The sequence below is a fragment of the Emys orbicularis genome, chromosome 4 (genome assembly GCF_028017835.1).
Source record: "Emys orbicularis isolate rEmyOrb1 chromosome 4, rEmyOrb1.hap1, whole genome shotgun sequence".
NCBI lineage: Eukaryota > Metazoa > Chordata > Testudines > Emydidae > Emys > Emys orbicularis.
This window is the reverse complement of record NC_088686.1, coordinates 25,611,783-25,633,699: the sequence shown is the minus strand read 5'-3', so window position 1 is coordinate 25,633,699 and position 21,917 is coordinate 25,611,783. Positions and strand designations below refer to the sequence as shown.

The window sequence follows — 21,917 nt, the reverse complement described above, 5'->3', positions numbered from 1 at the left end:
TGGAGGTTTTTAAGAACAGGTTGGACAAACACCTTCTGGGATGGTCTAGGTTTACTTGGTCCTGCCTCAGTGCAAGGGTCTGGACCTGATAACCTCTTGAGGTCCCTTCCACCCTTACATTTCTGTGATAGTTCATCTTGTGCACTGAATGAGGCTGGGATCCTGTGAGGAAAAATAGTATATGATCGTGTACTTGAAGGCTGTCACAATGCACATACACAAGATGGCTGAATTAAAGTTGTATAGGCAACCTCAATTTTAGCATTTCCTAACTTTTGAGTGCTTGACTTTGCAAATTTAATACTGTTCTTTTTACTTAATTTTGTGTGTGTAATATATAAATATGCTGACAACTGGCCACTATTCTTACAGATGTAGCCATAAACATCAGTGCTATAGCACATTTTCTCATTTTTCCTATATTCTTGGCTAACAGCCAATAAATAATACTGGTGATCTTAGTCAGCCAGCTCAAAAGGACTCTTGTTTTGAGATTCTAGTTCAAAAGGGCACTTGCGTAGTTGAAATGCAATAAGAAAGGCTGATGATCTTTTTGTGACCTCTAATAGGAAAGTCAAGGTTCAAATCTGTTTTTTACCTTACTCAGTAGCCCATAATAAATGAGTGTACCAGTTTTCTTTATTTCAGCTTAATGAGAATGTGGAATTCATTTTCAGTCACTCATTACAAATGTCTGTAATTATCAAGTTCTCTTACATCAAACTCCTTAGTCATTGTTGGATGTGTGGCATTCAGAGCATGCTCAGAGCTGTGTTGGTCTGGGCATCATATTTATTTGTTCGACTCGAGAATACCCAATGCCATATTTTATGGTCAGCTAAAGTAAGGCACCCATTCTTATGGTGGCCAGTACAAATGATATAAAGACACACTGAAGTCAAACTTCAAAAGCATGTCAAGTTGACTCCAGCAGCTGGGAAGCAACAGCTCACAACAGAGCAAGGTGGTGGCAGATTTGTCATGTCACTGTTAACCACTTTGAAGCAAGATGCATTAACACCTTATGTGAAAAACATGAACAGCGTGAAGCAAGGATACAAGAGCCTGCAATGGTCAAGGACAGTCTTGTCTGTCCTACATGTAACTGTGTTTGAAATTCTTTCATTGATCTGGCCTCTCACATACGTGTACCCCTATAGTGTTTGCTGAATCCTCCTGCGTCAACAATCGACGTGAGGCTACATCATCATCTTTATGAAGTCCTCTTATTACCATTTTTGTTACCATTTTTGAAATATCACTAGTCTGGAATTATTTTTGGCATTCAGAGGCTTGATACTGGTGCTTAGATGTTGCTTATAAATGTGAGTGTAGCTAGAACCGGTTGAAAAATTATATTTTATTCCACAGAAAATTTTGGCCAAAAATTGAAATATTTAGATTCAGAAATGATGCTGTGGTGCCTCATGTGAGCTGTAGTTCAAATCCCTCACACTCACCATCTATGGATGGGGTGTCAGACATCCCCCACAATGCCCTCTGTCTTGGTGTGGTGCCTGAAGTGTCTGGGAGAAGGCCACTCACCTTCTGGATGCTTGATCTGTCAGCGCTTCACCCCCAGAGCCCACAAGGACAGGGAGACTCATCTGCAACTCCTTCTGCTTAAGGAAGCCTTGGAGGCTAAATCCTCTGGATCTGTTCAGACTTCAGTTCCAAAGTCTAAAGAGTCGGCATTGCCCCCAGTAGCCTCCATCAGTTCTGGTTGATTGAAGGGTTCCAAGAAGCCACAACCCCTATCAGGACCAGACTTGGTTCCTGCAGGCCCTGCGGTCAAGGCCCTGAGGTGATATATGTCCCAATGAAAGCCCATGTGGTTAGATCCCATTGTCCCAGTAACAGAATAAAGGATGAGGACCAGTTCAGCTGCCCTCACTGTGCCATTCCTCATGCCTCACTGTGCCATACTCATGCCTCACGGTGATCTGACCCTGACATAACCCCTGCAGCTGCAGGACTAGGGTTGGTTTTGACTGCCTCTTCCAGATCCCAGAAGATGGATGTAAGTGGCTTTCAGTGCCTTCACTCTTGGATGCAGAGGCACCGAGGAAAAAGAAGCATAGGAGCAAGATGACCAATGTTAGCAGTGCTGATTTCTGCACGTCAGAGCTATCAGATCCATCCAGTTCTGATAGGGCTGCCATGGTTGTGAAGGGAGACCTGTTCCATCTCCAGCCTCAGTAACAAAGAAGGTGAGTCCACATGTATCAATGGATCCAAGGATGTCCAGAAAAGGATCTGGAGGTTATAGTGGATCACAAACGAAATGTGGGTCAACAACATAATACTGTTGAAAAAAAGTGAACATAATTCTGGGATGTATTAGCAGGAGTGTTGTAAGCAAGACATAAGAACTAATTCTTCCACTCTACTCAGCACTGATAAGGCCTCAACTGGAGTATGGTGTTCAGTTCTGGGCACCACACTTGAGGAAAGATGTGGAAAAATTGGAGAAAGTCCAGAGGGGGTAAACAAATATAATTAAAAGTCTAGAAAACATGACCTACAAGGAAAGATTGAAAAAATATTGGAAAACATAATCCCAACTCTACATATAAAACGATGGGGTCTAAATTAGCTGTTACCACTCAAGAAAGAGATCTTGGAGCCATTGTGGATAGTTCTCTAAAAACATCCACTCAATGTGCAGCGGCAGTCAAAAAAGCAAACAGAATGTTGGACATCATTAAGAAAGGGATAGATAATAAGACAGAAAATATCATATTGCCTCTATATAAATCCAAGGTACGGCCACATCTTGAATACTGTGTGCAGATGTGGTCACCCCATCTCAAAAAAAGATATATTGGAATTGGAAAAGGTTCAGAAAAGGGCAACAAAAATGATTAGGGGTATGGAATGGCTTCCGTATGAGGAGAGATTAATAAGACTGGGATTTTTCAGTTTGGAAAAGAGATGACTAAGGGGGAATATAATAGAGGTCTATAAATTCCTGAGTGGTGTGGAGAAAGTAAACAAGGAAGTGTTATTTATTCCTTCTCATAACACAAGAACTAGGGGTCACCAAATGAAATTAATAGGCATCAGGTTTAAAACAAACAAAAGGAAGTATTTCTTCACACAATGCACAGTCAATCTGCGGAACTCTTTGCCAGAGGATGTTGTGAAAGCCAAGACTATAATAGGGTTCAAAAAAGAACTAGATAAATTCATGGCGGATAGGTCCATCAATGGCTATTAGCCAGGATGGGCAGGGATGGTGTCCCTAGCCTCTGTTTGCCAGAAGCTGGGAATGAGCGACAGAGAATGGATCACTTGGTGATTACCTGTTCTGTTCATTCCCTCTGGGGCACGTGGCATTGGCCACTGCTGGAAAACAGGCTACTGGGCTAGATGGACCTTTGATCTGACCCAGTATGGCCGTTCTTATGTTTAGTCTGGAAAAATGAAGACTGAATGGGGACATGATAACAGTCTTCAAATACATAAAAGATTGTTATCAAGAGGAGGGTGATAAATTGTTCTCCTTTACCACTGAGGACAAAACAAGAAGTAATGGGGTTAAATTGCAGCAAGGGAGATTTAGCTTAGATATTAGGAAAAACTTCCTAACTGTCAGAGTAGTTAAGCACTGGAACAAATTACCTAGGGAGGTTGTGGAATCTCTGTCATTTGAGGTTTTTAAGAATAGATTAAACACCTGTCAGGGATGGTCTAGATCAGGGGTCGGCAACGTTCGGCACGCGGCTCGCCAGGGTAAGCACCCTGGCGGGCCGGGCCAGTTTTATTTACCTGCTGACGCGGCAGGTTCGGCCGATCGCGGCCCCCACTGGCCGCGGTTCGCCGTCCCGGGCCAATGGGGGCGGCGAGAAGCCGCGGCCAGCACATCGCTCGCCCGCGCTGCTTCTCGCCGCCCCCATTGGCCCGGGACGGCGAACCGCGGCCAGTGGGGGCCGCGATCGGCCGAACCTGCCGCGTCAGCAGGTAAATAAAACTGGCCCGGCCCGCCAGGGTGCTTACCATGGCGAGCCGTGTGCCGAACGTTGCCAACCCCTGGTCTAGATAATACTTAATCCTGCCTCAGTGCAGGGGACTGGAGTAGATGACCTATCGAGGCCCCTTCCAGCTCTATATTTCTATGATTCTATGTTTAGAACTCCCTTGAATTTCCCACTGTACTGCCATATCCCCCTTCTGCTTTTATTCTCCCAATATTAAGGCAGATGTATTGCAGAAAAAGAGGATGCCCTGAAAGGCCATCAAGGAAATTAAAAAAAACACCACCACCACCACAAAATACTACTTTTCAATCTCCCTACTCCTCCCTTGCTCTAACAAGACTGGTCAGGTTGTCTCTGCAGTACTTCTAACGGCAAGTAGTCAGGGATCAAATATTTCCATTTGAGTCTCAAACTACTATCCCCACATGTAACATTGTACTACACCTCGGCTTCTTTCTTTCCTCTTCTGTTCCCCCCACCTCTCCCCCCAATTTTTTATTCTAGGGATTCTTCCCAGAACACAGTAGAAGGAATCATAAATAGTGTTGACCATACAAACTACAAACAGTAACTATTAATTGTAAGTGTTTACTTTGACAAACCTATTCTGAGGAAGCATTCTTCAACTCATTGATGTATAGATAGAAGAAATAAACTTTTGTTTAGATAACCTTTCATTATTAAAAGAAAATTTGTAAGTCCATTTGGAAATAACCATTCCCACTTTCACCTGTGGTGGAAAACGTGGGAATCTTCTAAATATAGGGTAGATCTTGTTGGCTACATGCAGGTCCAGGGCACATACTCAGAATTTTGGTTTAGTGGATGCTGACTAATTAGCCAGGAGGAGATTGCTGAGAATTTACTGCTACGTTCATTTTATTTTTTTCTCTCATTTTGTTAATGAGTATAGGGCACCGAGCTGTGAGACTCATGATTGTGATTACTATTATAGGCTGATTTTCTTTTAAACTCTGCTGCTTATTTTAGGAAGTTTATAGTCTTGTTTAATTTTGTATTAGCAAATCTATCAGTAAAGAGACAAGAACATTCCTCACAGAGTATTAAAATAGAATACATTTTTGATAAGTACTGGGACTACGATTGGGAATATATTTAGTCTAAAGGCAGGAGGAAAAAACTCTTCTCATATTTAACAATTTTTTATTCCATATATAGGAGCTACACAATAATTTAGGTTACAGAGACTATTATTATTGTTTGAGAGCTGACAGTGTTGCTCTTCATATTGCATAAGTGTTACTGCAGTTATTTCTAAGTCACTTTTCCCTTAGTCTTCAAAAAATTCGTGAAGTGTGTGGATTTAGGTGGACATGCAAATTAGTACTGCTTACTAAAAGGTGTTTTTTGTTAATTTGTTCTTCTGAGCAGCTGGAAAAACTAATCTGACCAGTTCAGATTGCACAATATGAGATAGACCTAATCACTCAGAACTAGGGCATCTCCTTGCAATGCTAATCTGATTTTAAGTACATGTATTAGGGTAAAGACTGAACTGAAAAGTTGTCCTACCTGTTCAGAAGAATCCTTTGGATAGATATTGCTTTGTTCTTACTGGTGTCAGGTTAAAAATTTACATATAATTTCTCATCCCGCACAAACCTTACTTACTGTGTTTGGGGCTCGAAATTAATCTAGCTTTCTGTGATGAGAGTATAAACGAATAATCATTCTGCAACTAACAGAACTCAAATTACAAAGCACATTCCTTAACATTTCGCTGGCAACCAGTTTTGCTTTCTGTCTTAATGAAAAGCAAAGCAATTTCTAAATAGCTTCTAGTTATGAATTTTGTGTGTGTGTGTCTGTATGTTTAACAGCCCAGTATAACATGATTAAATAGTATCACCTTAGTCTTTAAACCCACTGCTTCTTACAGGCAAAGGTCTAATCTGGTAAAATTCAGGAAGCAACAAATTTGAGTAAATCAGTCAAGTACGCATCAGTCCCAATACGGAGAAGTTCACCTGCAGTAAAAATTCCATTTTAAGGTGATGGCAAACCTCTCCTTCATTTCAATTGTGGATTTACATTGCTTCAGAAAAATAACTTTTTTTTTTAATATTTAATCCTTCTAAACTGTTCAGTTAGTCCAGTGGTTCTCAAACTTTTGTACTGGTGACCCCTTTCAAATAGCAAGCTTCTGAGTGCAACCCCTTTATAAATTAAAAGCACTTTTTAATATATTTAACACCATTATAAATGCTGGATGCAAAGTGGGGTTTGGGGTGGAGGCTGACAGCTCGAGACCCCCCATGTAATAACCTCGCGACCCCCTGAGGGGTCCCGACCCCCCCAGTTTGAGAACCCCTGAGTTAGTCCATACAATGTATTGTAGTCAACACTAAACTTTTTGTCATAAGTACCTCAGCATGGTGTTGTCAAAGGAAACAAAGTTGTCATCTTGTTGTTATGTTATTCTTTATTCTCTCACATATAAAATCCTCTGGTGTGGAAACTGATTTGGGTTACCATGTTCACTTAGGCCATAGAAGCAGCCACCAGTAGAAGTTTTTGTGCCTTCTAGACTTCTCGTATGTAAACCTAGGAACTGCATGATTGCTCCAAATTACTGTTTCTGTGCCACAACAAAAGGCTCCTCTCAACAGCCCCACACTGTGGGAGGAGATTTAGACTGCAAACCCTTGGGTTTTGGCGGCTGTCCTCCTTTCTGATTCTCCTTTTATTCCCTCCCTGCTGGCAGCCTAGACCCAGAATGTAGCTATGGGCTAGTGGTGTGGCAGACCCCTGTGCCCCAGACTCAAAAAGCATTCCACCTCAATGACAGAGGTGTGGAGGAGGAGGGAAGACAGGGTTTTGAGTGGGTGGGAAGAGCCTTGATACAGGTTCTGCAGTGGCAATAGGAGTCTAGAGTAGGAGAGTTGTTTGGTATATGGTTGACATGGAGTAGCCCCCCCCCCCCTTCTGCCTAGCCTCCAATCTGACTAGTGCAAATGGTAGATTCATTGTAACCTGAAATCTTTAAATTAAGATTTGAGAACTTCAGTACCTCAGCCAGAGATTATGGGTCTATTATAGGAGTGGGTGGGTGAGGTTCTGTGGCCTGCAATGTGGAGGAGGTAGACTAGATGATCGTGATGGTTTCTTCTGGCCTCAAAGTCTATTAGTCAGTAGTTAAGTATGCATATAAAATGGAACAGCTTCAAGAGGAGGGACTGAGAGCAACTCACTATAGAATAGCCTATAGCCTGGTGGCTAGGCTGCTCACCTCCAAGGGGGGAGATCCGAGTTCAAGTCCCTACTCCTGAGTAGGGATTCAAGCATGGGTCTCCTACACCTAAAGTTTATAACACACGAACACTCACTCACCCTTATGAAGCTGGTCCTGCAAAACTTTTGTCCAGTTGACACTAATGAGTCAAATTTACAACTAATTTTGTGTTGACAAAAACTGCATTTTTCAGCAAATAAATTATTTGCTTGAAAAATTTCACCCTTGCAGTACCGCAACCCTCTGTTATGACAATTAATTAATTAATTAATTTTTTGTGGTAGTGACTAGAGGCCAAGGCTCCATTGTGCTACACCCTGTACAAACATATGACATAGAGTCTATGCCCTAAAGAACTTACAGTCTAGAGCTCTGATCCTTCAGAGACTTAATCATGTGGCTAACTTTACTCTTTGACTTCAGCAGAACTATACAGTGTGTAAAATTAAGTCTTTGCAGGATCAGGGCCTCACGTTGGATTTTTACACTGATGGATTCCCTCTGCAATGATCATGCCCGGATTAAACTATCACTGGGCTGTAGGCATACATACACTTCTGAGCCCTTACCTTTTAGTCCGAATAACAATAAACAGTTGTACGTTATAATCACCAAAGCCGGGCTGGCCATGCTGTGGATCCACCAGGAATGGATGCTCATCCTGCTGCTGCGTGGGGCACTGCTCACTGCGATGGAGAAGTGGCGGGTCAAACCTGAGTGGCACTGTAATCCTGTGTGTCAGGTCATAATGCCACTCGCTCAAATTTGGTCCAGCCGCCCCTCCATCATGGTGAGAACAGCACCCTGAGCAGCAGCAGGATGAGCAGCCCATCCTGGCAGATCCATAGCATGGCTAGTGTGGCTGAGGTGAGTGTGCTGTATGGCTCTTTGGCCCAAGCCCCCAATGGATTTGGGCTGTAGGCCTGTGCCTACTTTGCCTATGCATAATCCAGCCCTTGCCATGGTCTGTGCTGGGCTGTGTTAATAGGCAGCAGGTTTAACACAAAAGAATGTATTCTTCACACAATGCACAGTCAACCTGTGGAACTCATTGCCATGGGATGTTGTGAAGGTCAAAAGTATAACTGAGTTCAAAAAAGAATTAGATAAGTTCATGAAGGATAAGTCCATCAGTGGCTCTTAACCAAGATGGTCAAAGTGATGCAACCCCATGCGCTGGGTGTCCCTAAGCCTCCAAATCCAGAAAGTGGGACTGGATGATAGAATTGCCTGTTGTGTTCATTCCCTCTGAAGCATCTGGCACTGGCCACTGTCGGAAGACTGTATAGTGGGCTGGATGGACCATTGATCTGACCCAATATAGCTGTTCTTATGTTCCTATGACTTGAAATATATCTGGGTCAGTGTTTGTACATAGGTGGAACATGCTAGATAAATGCCAAGTTTTAGTTTAATGATGTAATTCTTTTTGAAAAAACTACTGCTAAGATGTGACAATTTGGGGAATCTGTCTATGTACAGTTTACAAATTACAGTTTGATTTTTGTGAACTGTTTTATGACTGTCTTTTTCTGTGTACTGCCTCATGCTCCTTGTGCTAAGGAGCAGTGGAGTGGCACCCACAAGTCTGACTTTGAAAGAAACAGTCATTAAGGGCTATATCAACCAGTGAATTGACCTGGTCACAACAGAACAATAGGATGGCTGAAGTCTGGGGGAGGCCAGTTTCCTCCAACTTCTCTGCAGGGGACTTAGGGTTTGGAGCAGTGAAATTTCACAAGCAGCAGAACAAAGAAACTAGGTGTTAGTGGTGGAGCTTAAAAACACAAGAATTCACACAGCAAGAGGCAGGGGAGAGGAACAAAGGGGGCATGCTTTTGTAGCATAGGAGAGTGTTTCTGATTTTGTGACCAGCCAAGGGCAAAGGAAGCTGATCTAGAACAGAGATTCTGTGGAGCGGGAGAGACTCCATGATTGAGAGGAGAAGCCATGAACTGCATTAGTAGGTTTCTGGACACCCCAGAGGATTCTGAGCTAAGCCAAGAGAATATTGTAATGGTGCGGAAACTGAAGTTAAGATAGTACAAAAGGGTGTAGGGTTTTATTGTTTTTGTCTAGATCTGTATATCTTTTGTACTATCTAAAGCAGTGGTTTTCAAACTTTTTTTCTTGCAACCCAATGGAAGAAAAACACTTACCCCGCAACCCAAACAATACCTTCTAACTAGAGTTTTCATAAAAATCACAATAAAGGGCAATACATGCTAGCTTTAACCACTTCACTTCAAGTAATAAATAAAATTACGCATTGACGTTACTTGTAAAACATTTTTAAATACAGCATAAATACAGTAAAGAAGACGATCAAGTTAAATTTCACGTACTTAATGTGACAGGAGGGTCTGCCTTTTGTTCATGATCTCATTCCAATCTGGATCACAAGATGAAAGTGCTACCCGCATATCAGATGTGCTGTTGAGTTGGTTTCTTCCTTTTGTTTTTAACCATGTCAAAGTCAAAAATCCCAGTTTGCACATGTAGGTTGTTGTGCAACAGAACACTAATCTTACTTAACAGTGGGTATATTATTTGAAAACACTTATCCAAAACGATGACAAATTTAATGACGTGTGGCGTGTTTTGAGTGTGCTATCACAGGTGAGTGGCAGCAGCTCTTGTTCTTGCTCAGGCATCAAGTTTAACTCCATTATTGATTCAGGATTTTTGAAAGCAAAAGGATTTTCCCCCCATCGCTTTTCCTTCAGATTTTCAAACCCCTCTGCAGGGAAGTAGCGACTAAAATTGTTAGACAGAGCAGTCAGATGTAACTGTATGACACCTCATTTCATTTTTTCTTCACTGATGCTATTCTCTTCAGAGCATTGTAACAGTGTTGGGAACATGTAGTAGCTCAGACAATTACTTTTCAGTCATGCTTGCCACAGTGCTAATGAATTTTGGAATGCTTGTATCTGTTCGCAGTGTCTAAACAAACCATTGCCTCTTCTTTGTAACTTCAAATTCAGTTAGTTTAAAACTGAGAAAATGTCAGCTAGATATGACAACTTTATTTAACCAACTGTCATCGTCAAACAAATTTGCCAAGTTAGACTGTTTCTCTAAAAGAAAAATGTGAATCTCATTCATGAGTTCGTACACCCTTGTAAGCACTCTGCCCTGTGGCAGTCACCGTACTTCAATGTGAAACAGTAAATGAATGTGCTCCGCTCTGATTTCTGAGCATAATGCTTCAAAAAGCCTGCTGTTCAGTAAGCTTCTGTTAACGAAATTAACAATTTTCATTACTTCCTCCAGTACTGCCTTAAGATTGGGTAAATATCTGGGATGCCAAAGCTTTGCGGTGAATGAAACAGTGATTCCAAACATTACCAGCTGCCTCAGATATTTTTTTCACAACTCCGCTATTTCTAGCTGTCATATTTCCTGCACCACCACTTGTAATTCCTTTGCAATTAGCCTAGTCCAATTTGTATTTTCCAATTATGCAGGCATGCAGTGCTTCAAATATCTGTGTTCTTATTCTTGCTGTATTTGTTGGTAAAATCAGACAATACAGCAAATCTTCCATAAAGTCATCTTGCCAAACATACCTCACTTGAACTAACAATTGTGACAAAGTTCCTCCTCTATCTTGGTGGGTCCTGCGCTTATTGGCGGATTTTTTTGCCTCAGAGATTCACCACGTGGGTTGGGGAACAGCCCACAGTCCAGGTCAATTGGGAGGTTTGGGGGGAACCCGGGCCTGCCCTCTACTCCGGGTTCCAGCCCAGGGCCCTGTGGACTGCAGCTGTCTATAGTGCCTCCTGTAACAGCTGCATGACAGCTACAACTCCCGGGGCTACTTCCCCATGGCCTCCTCCAAACACCTTCCTTATTCTCACCACAGGACCTTCCTCCTGGTGTCTGATAACGCTTGTGCTCCTCAGTCCTCCAGCAGCACACCCTCTCACTCTTAGCTCCTTGCTCCTCTTGCTCCCAGCTCCTCACACTCCCCCCACAAACTGAAGTGAGCTCCTTTTTAAAACCCAGGTGCCCTGATTAGCCTGCCTTAATTGATTCTAGAAGCTTCTTCTTAATTGGCTCCAAGTGTCCTAATTAGCCTGCCTGCCTTAACTGGTTCTAGCAGGTTCCTGATTACTCTAGTGCAGCCCCTGCTCTGGTCACTCAGGGAACAGAAAACTACTCATCCAGTGACCAGTATATTTGCCCTCTACCAGACTCCTGTACCCCACTGGTCTGGGTCTGTCACACAATGTTGCACAATTTGAAATATCAGTACTCTTGTCAAGTTGGATAGCAAAATCCCTGGGCTTCCAAATGCTCTGCAATATCACATATTCGCCGAGACATTGTGTTATCACTAAGAGGAATAGTTCTTAATTTTTTGGCAGACTTTTCATTGAAAATTGTCCACACCATATTCAGAGATGCTGGAAGAATAAGCTTTTTGACAACTGTAGGGGGCATTTTCTCTTTTGCCATATCCTGTGCACGCAAATATGATGCCAGTTGTGCCTTATCATTCAAAATAGTTGACCGACCAAGAACTTGCACTGATAACTTTAATTCCCATTGCTTCCTCTGAAAATATTCAAGAGGCTTAACAATGAGTTCGCCATGTTTTGTTTCTAAATGTCTTTTTAACTTTGATGGTTTTAAACTCTTATTTGCAAGCACCTCGCTGCAGATAACACACTGGGGCTTTGGATTTGGTTTGCATTAGCACAAGTGATGAAACCATATTTCAAAAAAGCATCACTATACTGCCTCGTCCACACTTTGGTTTTCTTTTTAGTAGAGGTTGACATGGCAGAAGTATTATAGAATTTTCTGTTGCCTACTACATACTTACACTTACACTTGCATTTTCATTTTCAGATGTAGATGGATTTGATGACTGTGTTTCCAAACTTCTTTTTCTTATTACAAAATGATCCATTTTTCAGGACAAAAGCTTGTTGATTAAGCCTCGCAACTCGAGTCTCCACAACATTAACAAAACTGACAGTATGCAGAAAGCAGTCTTGTTAGGTTAGGTGATTACATTCAAAATGGCTACATTGTGTATGCATGTAGTGTGTAATGCATCAGAAACTCTCTGCAAACAACTCTTACTGGAAATAAGTAAAATGTCCAACATTTAAATGATTATAATGCTATTTTGAAATGGTAATGAAAGACATTTTAAGAGATCGCGACATTTTAAATTTGCAAGTGACTAATATTCCATGACTTAGTACTGGGTCATGACTGATCTAAAATAAAAAGTGGTCATCATAGACACCTTTGCAAAATCTGTCTGTTTGCTTTCACTATCAGGTCCTACTGAGGTAATTGTAAATCCAGAGTGCCCTTAAGGTTGGAGCATCAAGAAAGGATGTCCTTCAGCTACGCAGGAATTTGGGGTATCAGCACTGGTTCTTGGGGCCTACGGTAGCTGGCCCTAGAGGACACAGTTCTATGAAGGGGTTACAGAAAGAGAACCTGTGCCTTGGATCTGTGCCAGCCAGGCCAAGGAAATCAGACAGTGCTTCAGCCTACTCAGATTATGGGAAATTTAAGATCAGATGGGCCCACTGTAGTGGGACATAAACACAGCAGCCTGGTGAGTGTCCTGGATAGTGAGTTTTCCCAGGGCTGTATGTAACATTATTTTGATGTTTTCTTGTTTAAATATACTTGTAATACTGTTGGGGAAATAAGTGGTTAATCTGGTGTCTTCTTGCTCATCTTGAAATGTTACACAGAATTTTGACATCTGCCCATGCAAAAAACTAATAGCATAGTTAAATAGGTTACTAATGTCACCTATATATTCTTCCGCAGAATCAGTGTGTACTCCAAGCTCAAACATGACATACAACCCATTTCTACTGATTTGTTAAATTTTCAAAGAAATACAAATATTAAATAATACATTTTGAAACTCCTTAATCTCCCAAACCATCAGCCCACAATGTGGATTTAGGCTTTCTGGCAATGGCATATAAGATTTGCTGTTAATGTTTGAAAATTGATCTTTGCAAATTCTCAGTTACTTTAATGACTGATTTTTAACATGCCCAACTGAATAACATTGCAAGCATACCTTCTTTTAACACTTTCCTTTGACAGTCTGGGATTCCAGAATTTACCTTTTGTTATTGTAGGCTGAACCACTTCAACCATGCTTACTGGTAAATTGCATATCCTTCTCTTGGCTCTATTTCAGACATTTCTTCACTTTTGGCTAAGTTCAATAATAAGATGCTCCAAACTGGTAGATAATTTGGAAGCAGATTTATCATCTGACTTAATCTAGTCCAATAATTTGCTATAAGGAATCTTTCCAATCTATGAGATCATGGATTAGTTAATGGGAAAATAAAGAGACGAGCATGAGGAACATTCCCTTTTGTGCAGAGTTTTCTTTGAAACTTACAGAATCTCATCTAAGAAGTAAATGCTAAGAGTTGTTGCTTCCAAGCTGTAACACAAATGAAATTAGAAGAGCACTACGTCGGGCCCTGAAATAGATTCCTCCTTGATCAAAGATCACCTGAATTAGAAAGCATTTCTCAGAAGATTAACTATCAGTTAATCAAACAGTTGTGTATTCCTCATCTCTATCAAGAGTTGCTCAATGATATAGACGCTACAGAACTTGTCCATCCAGGGATTATGGAAGCTCAAGGCTCCATAGTTTAGGTTGAGTTGAGTTGTTTGTTTGTTTTTTCAAGTAAAGTAGGGATTTAACCCACATTGTTATGTATGAAAAATGCAGCCTTACCAAAATGACAATATTTACCCTTTAAGTACAGAATACATTTTCTGAGAATTTTCAAGTAAATCCATTAATTAGTTTGGATTCAAATTTCGCACTTTGTCACATTTTTGTGTGTGTCCTCATGATCTCAGCTCAGACATTGTCTACACAAAAAAATGGTAGAGAAGTGAATCTTGAGTAGATTCAGTGAAGTGGGTAGTATTTTAAAAGAAATTTTAGAAGCAGTGGTTATTTTTACACATTATCTTTCAAAACTGGAAGTTTCTTATTCAGCAGAGGCTGAAAAATTATCTCCTTCAGAGAGAATCTCAAGAATTACCCTCTTTCAAAATGGTTGAAATCTCCTATTGTTTTCATTGGGAATGAGGCCACAGGCTTCTCTCAAGTAAGATGGCCTTTTCAAAAAGGTCACTATCTCTTTGTAGTGACAGCATGACGGGGGAAAATATGAAAACATCTAGCATGTTTTCGAAATCTGGGATCACAGACACAAACAGGCATTACTCAGAATGATCATAATTAATCATAATGATATGTTTAGTGCATGGCAAAACTACAGAGTAAAACTTGTGTGGGTGTCTTAAATATGCATTTCCTTGTATTATCATGTTTGGCTTTCTTTCAGGGTGGATTTGATTTAAATCAAATTGTTTTAAATCATGATTTAAATCACTAGTCAGGAAGACTTGATTTAATCATGGTTTTCTACATAAAAATGCATTCTTGTTGGTTATTATAACCTTAATACGGTATATTCTTCACAACTCAGAAATAGATGTAGGTTTCATTTTTAGAAGGTACACACTATATATTTTTAAACAGTGATTTATTTTGAAAACTTTTCAGATTAGTTTTACAGCTATATCAGAAAATGAATGATTGTTTGGTTATTTCATTTACCAAAGGTAATTGAAGCAGATATTTATGAAGTCATTGGGAGGTAACTATCTACAATTCAACAGATTAATCATTAATATTTTGAGGATTTTCTTGCCATGCTGTATTGGGAGGAGAGCATCACCAGACAGACATTTAAATTGTTTTATTTAATTAAAACAACAACGTTAAGTGTTCTGGATTCAACAGCAAACATATAATAGTTTAACAAAACAAGCATATGTCCCTCCCTTCTCACATTTATCTCCAGACTTCTTCTCCTTGTCCAGATCTATTCCTCCCCCAACAATCTTCTATTCATTGAACTTTTTGAAACTGCACTTTTAGAGAGAGGTAAGGGATTGACTCTGTGTACACAAATTTGCAGAGGGACAATAGAGTTGAGGTCCGTTATTTCTCACCTCTATATATTATTTATTTATTTAAAAACATTGTTGCTGTTACCTGTGGAGACACAAATCCACTGCAAAACTAAGCATCTCTGATGCTATCTTCTAGACTGAGCACTGAGTCCCATCGGATAGATAGAAAGATTAACCTAAATAATCTATACAGAAGCCTGTGGAACCCCATAAGATTGGGTCAGTGGCGTAGCCAGGTTCTAAGAGCAGGGGGAGCAAACATAAAAAAGGCGCCCCCCCCTTGGCTCCTCCTCTGGCCACGCCCCCCTTGGCTCCTCCTCCGGCCGCTCCACGCCCCCCCCCCCGCCCTCATGGGGTCCACTCAGCGCTGGCCTCCCCTCTGCGCTGCTACGGTGCCGAGCACCCCCCTCGCTGGGCCCCCCAGGCGGGGGGTGAGCGGGGAGGAGGCTGAACGTTCCAGAGCCCGGTGGGGTTCTAGAACGCTGGATGGCAGCCCGGGGCACTCTCGAATGCTGGGAGGCTGCGGGCAGCCCCCTGTCCCAAGACCTGCACCAACAATGCTAACGACGGGAACTCAGCACAGGGCATGTTAAACAGAGCCCTGCAGCGCCCCACCTGCACCAGTGCACCGCAGTGCTGGGGACACTCGTGCCCCAAAGCCCTCTGCATGCACCCTGATACTCCAATATACCGACCCTCCTGGATACCCCATGTAACCCACCCCCTCTGCATTCACCTGATCCCCCCAGACACATCTATTGCCAGGGCCCTGCAGGCACCCGGCTGCCCCCTGGACGCACCCTGACACCCCCACGTGCCCCGGGCCGGGCCGGGCTGGGCCGAGCCGCGGTGGGGTCCGTGTCCCTTTAAGAGCGGGGCTGGGCTGAGCCGAGCCGGCGGGGGGTGCCTCCGCTCCCCGCTGCAGGCTGATGCTGGAGCCTGGGCTGAGAGCCAGGCTCATCTCCTGCACCAGCTCCGGGCGAGGCTTTGCTTCGGCTCCCCCAGTCCTCCCGGGCCGGGCCGCCCCCTGCACAGTAGGGGCGGGTTGCATGAGGGCAGGACCCGGTGGGGCCGAGGGCTGAACAGGCCCGGCAGGGCGGTGCGGGGGCTGCTGGAGGGGGAAGCTGGGGAAGGGGTGGCACGGCCTCAACACCCTGGGGCTGCCTGCCCCGCAGAGGAGGCAGAGGGGCGCAAGCCGCAGCAGGACCCCAGCCCCCCGGGGGAGGGGATCTGGGGCCAGCCCGGGGAGGCAGCCCGGGAGCAGCCCCGGGGGTGCTGGGCGCGTGCAGGTCAGAGCCCCGGGAGAGCCCCAGCCCCGCAGCGGGCAGTGCTGCAGAGGAGGAGCCCGCGGCGGGCGAGGGGAGCCCGAGGCAGGGGGAGCCGGGCCGCTCGCACCCACCTCTCGCAGCCGCTCCATGCTGCTCCCGGTACCAGCCCCACTGCTGCAGTTGCTAGTGCCGCCGCTTTCTGCTTCCTGTGCCCGGCGCCGCACCACCCCACCGCAGGGACCAGCCCCTGCCCCCCCCCCCCTTGCCTACAGGAATACAGCGCCGGCCGCAGGCCAAGCTTCAGAGCGGAGCGTGGGCCCCGCCCGCTGGCGCCATGGTAACCCCTAACTAAGGCGCCACTTTTAGAAAATGTGCGGAGGGGAAGCAGCTGCTTCCCCTGCACCCCCCCAGCTACGTTCCTGGATTGGGTCCCTAATCCATGAACTGTTGGAACTCGTTTACAAAACTTTTCTTAAATATTACATGAATATATTGTCTCATACTATAGAATTAGAATTTATAATCCCTATTCCATGATGAGATATCTTTGAGCTATAATTTATCTTAATTAAAACTGTCTTTAGATAGGTTTTTCCTCAAAATGCATTTTATCCAAAAAATCCGATTTAAATAAAAAAACTCTGATTTTTTTTATTTAAAAAATAATCATTGATTTTTATTCACCCTGCTTTCTTTTGTGTTTAATCTTATCTCTGTATTTCCTGGGTTTAAAATTGCTGTAAAGTATTTTATTTTACATTACTGATATGTATTGTCAAACTTAACTCCATTTTAATTTAGTTTTTGTCTAAATAAGAGGCTGTTTTTTACTGTGGACTTGGATTTTTTTTACAAATTGCTCTGTTGATATGAAGTTGATGATCATAATACAATGAGAGGGTACTAAAAACTAGACTACCAATATGGCTTAAGTTTTTTGAACAGGTATTACAGCTACTACAGAACAGATCACGATATAGATAACTGAATGTTGTGGCTTTCTCTTTTTAAGGCATTCAGCAAGTTATGCTTATTGCAGTGGTCTCCAAACTTTTTTGATCGCGCACCCCATCCGTAAAAAAATTTTGAGCACGCACCCCCTGCTCCCGGCCGAACTGTCGAAGCCAAAAAAAAAAAGAAGCCGCTCGGACTCCCGGCCGAACTGCCGAGGTAGGGGGAAGAAAAAAAAAAAAAGCTGCTCGGACTCCCGGCCAAACTGCCGAAGGGGGGAAAAAAAAAAGCGGTGCTGCTCCGGCGGCGCTCCTCCTGCCGCGTACCCCGAAGGATCCTCTTGCGCACCCCACTTTGGAGACCACTGGCTTATTGTATTATTTTTAATTCCATTCTTCAGAACTCATACACACATTAAGAATGAAACTACACCTCTACCCCGATATAACGCAACCCGATATAACACAAATTCGGATATAATGCAGTAAAGCAGTCCTCCGGGGGGGGGGGGGGGGGGACTGCACACTCTGGTGGATCAAAGCAAGTTCGATATAACACGGCTTCACCTATAACGCGGTAAGATTTTTTGGCTCCGAGGACAGCGTTATATCAGGGTAGAGGTGTATCTCTTATCGCTCACTTATATTTGTATATGCATTCATGAGCAAAGCAGATTTATCCTAACTGGACTCTAATGCATCTCATCTCTGGTCTTATCCTTTTACTAGCACTTGGTGAATGCTCATTTTGTTCTGTACTCATACTTAATAGAGAACTAGATGTTACATTGTGCAGTCTATATGGTTTTATAAAAACTTGATAATAAGTCAATATAATGTAACGGATAGTTTTAGAGACAATACGGTAATAAGTGAATGTAACGTAACTGGGATATGCTTCATGCAAAAGGTCTCTTGTAAGGTATCATTACAAAGCTTATAATCTACTGAGTATGATCATCTGATTTGTATAAATGTACCACTCTTGTATCTAAAACTAGAAATATAAAATGTAACTCTGAGGGCCTATTGTAATTATGTAAAGTGTGGGCCATTAATGATGGTTTGGAATCTTGATGACTCCCATTAACCAGGACCATTGTCTGCAGATGGCTGTTTACCTGTGAGTCTCCCTGTATATGTGTGTGCTGGCAAGTGAGTAATGAAGTCTTGCAGTGACATGTGATCATGTCACCTGAACTGGAATCCATCTTTAACCTGGTGCTTTTCCAGTGAGGGGAGGTGGAAACCCAGAGGGACAAAGGGTTCCCGCCTTATGCAAAAGATATATAAAGGGGTGGAACAGAAGAGAGAGAGAGAGGAGCCATCATGGAGAATCCCCTAGCTAACACCTAAGCTGGAACAAGAGCTGTACCAGGGGAAAGAATTGTGCCCAGGCCTGGAAGGTGTCCAGTCTGAGAAAAACTTACTGAAGCATCTCTGAGGGTGAGATTATCTGTATTTAGTTTGATTAGACATAGATTTGCGCATTTTATTTTATTTTGCTTGGTGACTTACTTTGTTCTGTCTGTTACTACTTGGAACCACTTAAATCCTACTTTCTGTATTTAATAAAATCACTTTTTATTTAGTAATTTACTCAGAGTGTGTATTAATACCTGAGGGAGCAAACAACTGTGCATAACTCTCTATCAGTGTTATAGAGGGCGAACAATTTATGAGTTTGCCCTGCATAAGCTTTATGCAGGGTAAAACGGATTTATCTGGGTTTAGACCCCATTGGGAGTTGGGCATCTGAGTGCTAAAGACAAGCACACTCCTGTGAGCTGGTTTCAGGTAAACTTGCAGCTTTGGGACAAGTGTTTCAGACCCTGGGCCTGTGTTGGACCCGGACAGGAGTGGCTGGCTCAGCAAGACAGGGTGCTGGAATCCTGAGCTGGCAGGGAAAACAGAAGCAGGGGTAGTCTTTGCACATTGGGTGGCAGCTCCCAAGGGGGTTTCTGTGATCCAACCCGTCACACTAGATCCTAGAGGGATGTCAACAAGAAGGAGAGAATCGCAGGTGGCCTATGCTGAGAGGAAACGCAGCAACAAGGAGAGTGTGGAAGCTAAATACATAAGAAGCAGGAGGGATAGCAGCAGTAAAAGAGACAAGAATTATGTGTCTTTTTGTTATTCAGCAAGTGTGTGTGTGTAAGGGGGGTGATGGAAAGAAGAGTAGCTGCAACAGATGGGAAGTGGGGAAATAATAAAAGGGTATATATTGCACACACTTTGTTACTGGGTTGGTTGCATTACAGATCTTAGCCCTACAGGTCACTACTAGTGCCAGTAATAACAGACAGCTCATCCTTTGCCAAGAAGTCTGCTAATTTTATTTTTTATTGGACCAACTTCTGTTGGTGAGAGAGACAATTTTTCAAGCCACATAGAGCTCTTCTTGAGGTCTGGGAAAGGTACTCCCAGCATTAGAGCAAAATGCAAGGTGGAACAGATTGTTTAGCTTGTGTCTCTCACCAACAGAAGTTGGTCCAGTAAAAGGTATTATCTCACCCACGTTGTCTCTGTAATATCCTGGGATCATCACAGCTACAACTACACTGCATACAATCTTATTTTGGGGATTAATTAGCTGTAATAGCTTCAGTAGAAATATCTGTTGCTCTACACAATAGTGATTATGCCAAGATTTGAAAAAACATTTGGTGTGTGTTATGGGGAAACAATTTCCACATATTTCAGAAATTTGAGTTCTGTTTTAGTCAAACCAAGAGGTCTAAAATATAGCTTTGTTCAGTAATTTTAAACGTAAAATTGCATATAATGTTTTTAACATTGACATTTTCATTGTGTCTTATTCTAAAAAGCCCAACTAACAAACTGATTGCAAACTATTGCAGCAGGGCTTAGAGGCCCACTACTGTTTATGGTCAGGCAGTATTACTATTTCAATGTTTGAGTTGTTTATAAATCAGCTGTTTAAAAAATGCTGTCACCTGGATTTTGGTATACCAAAAGTAGCCTGTGAACAAATTTGGAAATAAAAATTATTTGAATGGATTTGGAGGCAAATAAAATATACTAATTTTATGTGCTTTTTTGAAATTCTCTAACAAAAAACCAATAGTTTAGTGATATTTTGGGCATATCACATGACATTTTTAAAAAGTATATTTAAATATTGTAATAATTGTTTGCCTGTGCATGCATAATATTTTGTTTTTGTTTGTATGTAAATTCAACACTAATGATCATAAATACACAAACCATGCAATTTTAATTTCATCCTCTGACATCTGAAAGGAAAGACACTGGTTTGAAGTATATAGGAAATGCATAGGAGAAAACAGTGGCTCCTTTGAAAAAAGATAGTGTGATTCATGTAGAGTCAGAAGAAACAACATATGCAGTGGATGTGCATTAAGAATCATTGACAAAACTAGGATATCCTAATATCTCTACCAGCATGATAAATGTCCATTTCTACCAACAAAAGAGTAGGCTAATTTTTTTTTATTTTACTATTAAGGCTTTTGGTGAAATCTGCTAAAGCAGAACTCAGTTCTCGACTCATTCTGGTTCTCCAAGAAGCCTCCCAAATTAATGACTTTTCAGAATGAGTTTAATGAGGGTTTTTTAAGCGTTTACTCTTTGTTTGGAATATTTAAATAAATAAATAAGGCTGTACTTCAGTCATCACTGGATGATTTTACTTGAAGTGACTCACTGATGATATTTGTAACAAGTTGGCTTTTCCTTTAAAGGCTGGTAGGCATAGGTGAATTGAATCAGGTAATTCCCTATAACAGGCAGCAGGTGGCCGTAGCCAAGGGGGGAAGCTCAGGAAACTGCAAGAAGAGCCTTCTGCAGGGAAGACCCTGATACCAGGGGGTTTGGAAGCAAAAGACAGAAACCAGAGGCTTCAGTCAGGTAGGGCCTGGGAGTGGCCTGCCAAAGCGGGAAAGGCCCCAGACAGGAAGGCCCAAGTGTAGGCTAAATTGGAGCTTCCTGGGAGTGAACTAGGGTGACCAGACAGCAAATGTGAAAAATCGGGTTGGGAGCAGGGGGTAATAGGCGCCTATATAAGACAAAGCCCCAAATATCAGGACTGTCCCTATAAAATTGGGACATCTGATCACCCTAGAGTGACTCGATGACAGGATAAAACCAACATAGTGTGTTTTGGGACTTTGAGTTTTATTTTGGAGTTTTATTTATGTGAACAAACTTAGGCCTCCGAGAAGGGGTGGTGAATGGACAAGAAAAGCCTGTGTGGAGCTTGTTTAAGAAGCTCTTTGAGGGAGAAATTGTTATCAGGGCACTGCAGAGGTACCTTTGGGAGGCAACTGACCCCACTACAGTATTAATAGCAATCTTTTCATAGAATTGTAAAAACAAATATTTTTGTTATAATTCTGTTTAAAAATCACTAGCTTTTTTGCTTTATCTTTTGTATATTTCTGAACATATCCAGATATTACTTTTTGTATTTGTTTTT

General features: G+C 42.3%; 1 protein-coding gene and 1 pseudogene across 2 annotated transcripts in view; one reads left to right on the top strand and one right to left on the bottom strand.

Annotated features, from left to right (window-relative positions):
• EML1 (EMAP like 1) overlaps window positions 1-21,917 on the top strand; it is a 122,208-nt gene that overhangs the window by 26,203 nt on the left and 74,088 nt on the right. The gene's annotated exons all lie outside the window — the stretch shown is intronic.
• On the bottom strand, window positions 9,579-12,023 carry LOC135877081 (protein FAM200B-like; annotated as a pseudogene).